Source organism: Dermacentor silvarum, chromosome 4 (assembly GCF_013339745.2).
Source record: "Dermacentor silvarum isolate Dsil-2018 chromosome 4, BIME_Dsil_1.4, whole genome shotgun sequence".
In the NCBI taxonomy this organism is placed as follows: domain Eukaryota; kingdom Metazoa; phylum Arthropoda; class Arachnida; order Ixodida; family Ixodidae; genus Dermacentor; species Dermacentor silvarum.
The window spans coordinates 159,830,778-159,836,935 of NC_051157.2; the positions used below are offsets into that span (position 1 = coordinate 159,830,778).

Sequence of the window (6,158 nt, forward strand, 5' to 3'; positions counted from 1 at the left end):
TTCCACATCCTAGAATACAATGTAATAAATTGGATCTTAATTGGTTCAGTGCCTAGAATGAATGGACATTGCTAAGCATAGCAATGTTGACAACGAAGTTGGCAACTGTTCCTATTGTTGCTTTGATCGAAACAACCAAACAATTATGCCCCGTAACTTAAGCTCCCTCTGCTTAAAGGCTACTGTCTGCCACCACATGGACTTCCTTCAAGATAGGAGCAACTTTAATTCAATGCGGTCTGTTGAAATAGGTGAAACCACTATGTTTCGCGTTATAGAATCTGGAGGGCCATTTTGATTGCTGAAATTTGGTGGAAGTGCTGTCCCTCGAGTTGAGCAGTAACTGCACTTCTCCATAATTCCTATATTATAACAACACTTTCAGGCTACTTAAGCACACCCGCTATAGCACCAGATTGGTGCTACACAGATTGGTACTACAGATTGGTAGTTGCTTCATTGCAACTGTTCATTGCAATGACAATCAAGTAGTGCAACTAATGCGCAAATACACCTAACATTTACAGTTGGAGCCACCAACCACTTCTGGCGGTTAAGGCTGCTTTTAAAATTTAGCACTTTAGTATGGAGGCGTTAGAGACTTGAGATCAAATGAATATTCATTCCTAATAGTAGGCTATTGTAGCACGTAGTTGCAGACCCAGGCTACTTGAAAGTCATTTGTTGTGCTAATAGCAAGCTGGTAATTCCAAGTACAAAATGTGAATGCAAAAATGCAAAGCGAAAAAGGATGTACGGTATTTGCCTATAACAACGTTGACCCTGATAAGGCCAAGAGCCTCTTTTTGCCTATTGTTGGTGTTGTTTCCGAGATGTGAGTGGCCCATGAGGTTCTCTGTGAACACATGGTGAATCAAGGCCCTTGCAAACTTGCCTGGTCCACCATGGCAAGCTGTGCCAGGATCATCTGAATGAGCACTTCTCCAACCTATGTGAAACGGCACGTTTAGGTAAATATTAGTGAGGTAGTTTAAGGATTTTAAGCACATTTACACAACAGCCACACTCCGAATAAATCACAGAAATACTGCCTGCTCCAGACCTAAAATGTCAACTAATGTCACTAATAAAAACAACTAAAACTAATGTCATAGCTTTTTATGATGTTAGGATACCATGTGCTTCAGAAATCAAGGATTCACCCAGTACAAAATAAAATAGTAAGTAAACCAAAGCATTAAAAACTTTAATGCAAGAAGCATTTTTAGGATACTTCACGTACTTTCGGGTGTCTGTCTTTAACTATTTTCCAGCCAATTTGTGTCACTTGGTGGTCAATGGCCTAATGGGTAGGGCTGCCATGTAAACGGGAAGTGGGTTAATAACCATCTGATGGACCTGCTTGGATCTCTGGGTATGTGACTCAGAGTATGTGCCACTCTTCAATGAACCTCTTTCACGCCATCGTGGGCAACTGCTGCTTGTGTTGGCAAGCAGCAGTAGCAGCTCAAACAGAAAGATAACTGTCTACGTTAATGCGATTACCACTACACATCAGATTCGCTTGCTGTGTCCCAGACCTACTCAGCTGAATGTGTACATAAGACACAAAGACAGGGTGTGCCAACTGCCCACCTCATCAAATAAATGAATCGACTCGCAAATCAAAGGCTATGCAAAATCGCAAAGGAGACACTTCATGCTACCATTTTTACTAAATCTTAAGGAGAATACCTCCCAGCAATACATTCTCCTGGCTACAGTGCATTTGATCATGGTGACGCTACACGATGAATGGCCAAAGAATTCACCTTTCGCATTCCGGCTGTGGCGTCTCCAGGCTCATTTTGATTCTGAAAACAGATGTCAATATTAAAATGTGACGCCACGATAACTCAAAAGCATCAATCAAAACATCTACATGGACGATTAGGCCGACATAAATGGATGGATATAAATGACTGATTGAAAACATTAAAGCATGGCTGCTCTTGCCACTGGCAGTGTGAGGTGGGCAAATAATTTATTTTTAATTTCTCTCCTAAATTTTAAAATTATTTTTGCTCATCTACTGCATGAATTGTTGCTGCCACATCTTAAAGGTAGCTCGTTCATATAAAACCAGTGTTGCATTTTTTTACTCCCGGTCTAACTGCTGCTACTGCAGTTTGCTTACTCTCTAAGTATTCCACAAAACTGCTCCACCAACAAACCATTGTTCCAAGCTTATGGCAAACCGTCATTTAGATCACAAGGATACGCTCCCCTTTCACTCTCTCTCCTCTTTAGTGTGTGAATTCAAAGCAAAAATAACTTATTACCCGCCGGGGTGGCTCAGTCAGCTAAGGCGTTGCGCTGCTGAGCACGAGGTCGCGGGATCGAATCCCGGCCCCGGCGGCCGCATTTCGATGGAGGCGAAATGCGAAAACGCCCGTGTGCTTGCGTTGTAGTGCACGCTAAAGAACCCCAGGTGGTCAAAATTAATCCGGAGCCCTCCACTACGGCGTGCCTCATAATCAGAACTGGTTTTGGCACGTAAAACCCCAGAAAGAAGAAGAAAAATAACTTATTGACATAGCTGTCTGCTTCTATCTCATAAAAAGCCTTGCTAATTTTTGACATTTGTCGATAACGCTTACATGCCACTGGGATCACAGTGGGACGACACGGCAAATATGCCCAAGCATCTCGTTCCTTTAATGATTTTCGAACTTAGTTAAATCAATCAGTTACTGAAGAGCCAAAGGCTGAAACTTCACACGATGACATTATTTTAAATGTTTCATCCCACTAAAGCAGAACATAGAATCCCACAGAATCTGCCTTTTCCGTGAATATAGAGCGCCTACGCGAAGGCGTTAGCGCGAAGTACTCGATGGCGTCGAAGGGAGATAATAGTTAAAAAAAAAAAAAGTTCACCGCGCGCCTACCGGCGGAAAACAAACCACACATAACCTGATGATTTCACAGCATTCGCTACCATCAGCCCTTTCTTATCTCACCTATCACATAGAATCACATATACGCCATTGCAATTCTTTATTATTATCGCGCCACAGCGCGTGTCTACGGCACGGCGTGTCAGCGGACTCTGGGCACTCGATCCTGAAGCGAACAGCGCAGCAGAATACATTAGAACGGCGAAACGCCCCGCGCATATTTTCGCCGATCCCGACACGCCATGTAGCATATGCACGTCAATGGACGGCGTTGCGCGAACGAAATATACTTGATTACAGTACATTTCGGATTATTTCACGTCGCATTGTTTCCACGAAAAACGGCAAAGCACGAGCGTCATTAATAAGGCTAATTTCAATCGGTGCTGGAACACCGTACCAAACATCGTGGCGCGCACAGCATGCCCTGTTTTAGCTGGCTCTACATAGCTGCCCACCAAAAACGGCAGAGCACGAGCGCTCATTAATAAGGCTAATTTCAATCGGTGCTGGAACACCGTACCAAAAAATCGTGGCGCGCACAACATGCCCTGTTTTAGCTGGCTCCACATAGCTGCTTTACGTCGCCGCAAGCGCGCTGTGAAGTTAAATCAGGACAAAACTTCATGTTCAATATCACAAATCTAGTGCTGCACAACCAATTCTCGCAACGGAAGGATAGTACTAGTAATGCAAACGAGCACAGAGGCGCGTGGAAGACACGCACGGGCTCTGTACGCACTTTTGCTGAAAGCGTCGCAATGAACGAGCAAGTGGAATTCGAAACACTCACTCACCTTCGATGTGGCTTAGTCGGAGGCGATCATGGTGATCTTCGAGGCAACGTGTAGCCCATAAAGAGCGAGCAACAAGTTGGAATATACCAAAGATGTCACAGCGAGGCAAAGGGCACAGAAAACGCAGCAAACTCATCACGCAACCCGCACACATACGCCGCTCGCACAAAGTTCTGGAATGCGCCAAAGAGTCAACAGCGCAAGCGCGCATTCACACAAAAACGCGCATGCAAATCCACGCTTTCATAGATATGGATTGCCATATTTATGAACAAATCTTGTAATATAATGTTATTTCTTAACAATTTCTGTGGTTTGCAAGAGTGTGAAATTTTTCTGCTTAGCTTCCTTGAGGAACTATTTTCTATATCGCGGTAACGCAGTGCGCCGGCCGGTCACGTACGGAGCGCGCGGGAAATAGTGCAAAATTCAAACGTCGCAAATGTCGCGCCCTGTGTGCGCGCACAGTTTTAATCGTTTGTATTAAAAAGAAATATTTATTTTAATACGTGAAGCAACCGGCGCGAGATGAACTACGGACGAGCAACGTACGCAATTGTCGCTGTTCGTGCTTGTTAGTTTGACATCATGACGAACGGTAGACAGCATGCCGTCTCCCATTGATTAAACATTTGTACCGGTGCTTCTGCGCTACGATTTGCCACCGTCAAAGTATAACAGCGTAGATTGTGCGCGGTGGCCAAGCAGTTTCCCAGCACACTGGCCAGCACCCCGTCCCTACGTGTTACAGAATAGACCTAGGCTTTCATGTAAAATATGGACACCACGTCGCAGAGATCACCCAAACTTGTTTCATTCTATTGTGCGCTAAGGGCTAACAACTAAACAAAACGCACTCTTTAAAAAACATATTTGTTTATTATGCTTACATACTACTTTTCCCACCATCTTGCCCATATTTAACATGGAGGCAACGCCGTTTTCTGACACAGACAGCGCACATGGCCACTTACAATAGAAACCGATGGGTATCCAGGAGGTGCCCAATCATCGGTCATTGGTCACTGCTTGTTGGGACCTTTGGCTTGAGCTGCAATTTTTTGTGTATATATATATATATATATATATATATATATATATATATATATATACATACAGGGTGGTCATTTTTAAGTCTTACAGAATTTTTAGAAATCGCCTGTGGCAGGTTGCATAATTCTTATTATTGAGCTGGGTTAATCGATGAGGCGGACATTAGTAGCACGAGCAATCGAAACATAGATTGAACTAATTAAGAAGAAATCACTAATTAACTTATTATTTTATTACTTTACGACCGATATTGCGATTTACGAATTTGAGCCGGTGAGCTTGTCAGGCGTATCCACTTGGAATGAATTTCCAGAAGGACACCAGTTTGGAGATATGCGCCATCAAACTCGCCGTAAAAATGCACTGTTGTTACACTTACTTTGTTACCAAAATGCTGTTTTATACATTGAAGCACAACAGTAACTAAAACGCCCATGTATTTCGTCCCACACTTTGGGTAATAATATCTCGAAACTGGTGTTATCCTGGAAATTCATTTTATCCGTCTTGCAAACTCACCGGCTACAATTCATATATTGCAATATGTGTCGTAAAATAATTAACTAAGAAGTTCATTTGTGAATTTTTGTTAATTATTAGACTATTAGTTTCAATTTCTTGTGTTACTAATGTCCGTTTCTTCGAATAAACCATGCTAAGCGATAAGAATTATGCTACCTGCTACAAGGGATTTTTAAAAATTTTCGTAAAGCCTATAATTTTGAACACCCAGTATATACAGGGTGTCCCAACTTTCTTGCACCGACACTTATATATATGCAAGTGCCACGTAGCTGGACAGAACCAAGGTAATGTTGTTTGCCGTCGCTTACAGATACTCATTTTTTTGCATTAGATAAATAATTAGATAATCATTATAATTAATAATTATTAAGCAATTAATAATAAACAATTAGCTTCGCAGATATTATATTTAAATGAAAAGTGTCAATCAGGAAATTATAGAGCAACAGGAAAAACTCCCGATACAGCTTTCTGTTGCCCAATAAGTGGTACATAAAAGTGTTTTTCCGACCGTGAAAGAAGCCCGCGGACACACGCATAGTGCCTCGAGCGGCTAGTTGTGCGGCAATTTTGCGTGTATTCGCGGGCTTCTTTCACGCTCGAAAAAAAAAAAGAAAAAGAAAAAAATCAATTTTATGTTGCACGTATTGAGAAATAGAAAGCTGTATCGGGAGTTTTTAGTGGCAGGAGCGTCGAGTGCCATTTGTTCTTTGGACAGTACTTCCGGTTCACCTCCTGAGATGATCAAGAGGTGAAAATAAATCGAAAAAAATTGTACAGTACAAAACTCACGAATTTCATTATAGATATGATATCAGAGCATAAGTTTAGCTATAAGTTGAGTTACTGTAGTGTCTGGAATAATTCTGATTAATTAGCTGAG

At 42.1% G+C, this 6,158-nt stretch overlaps 1 long non-coding RNA gene across 1 annotated transcript; it reads right to left on the reverse strand.

Moving 5' to 3' along the window:
- Positions 1 to 825: 825 nt before the first annotated feature.
- LOC125944825 (uncharacterized) lies at positions 826 to 3,860 on the reverse strand. Its single transcript, XR_007466533.1, has 3 exons — positions 3,698 to 3,860; positions 1,773 to 1,814; positions 826 to 949 (listed from the first exon to the last, which is right to left on the reverse strand). It is a non-coding gene; the product is annotated as an uncharacterized LOC125944825 (long non-coding RNA).
- Positions 3,861 to 6,158: the final 2,298 nt, after the last annotated feature.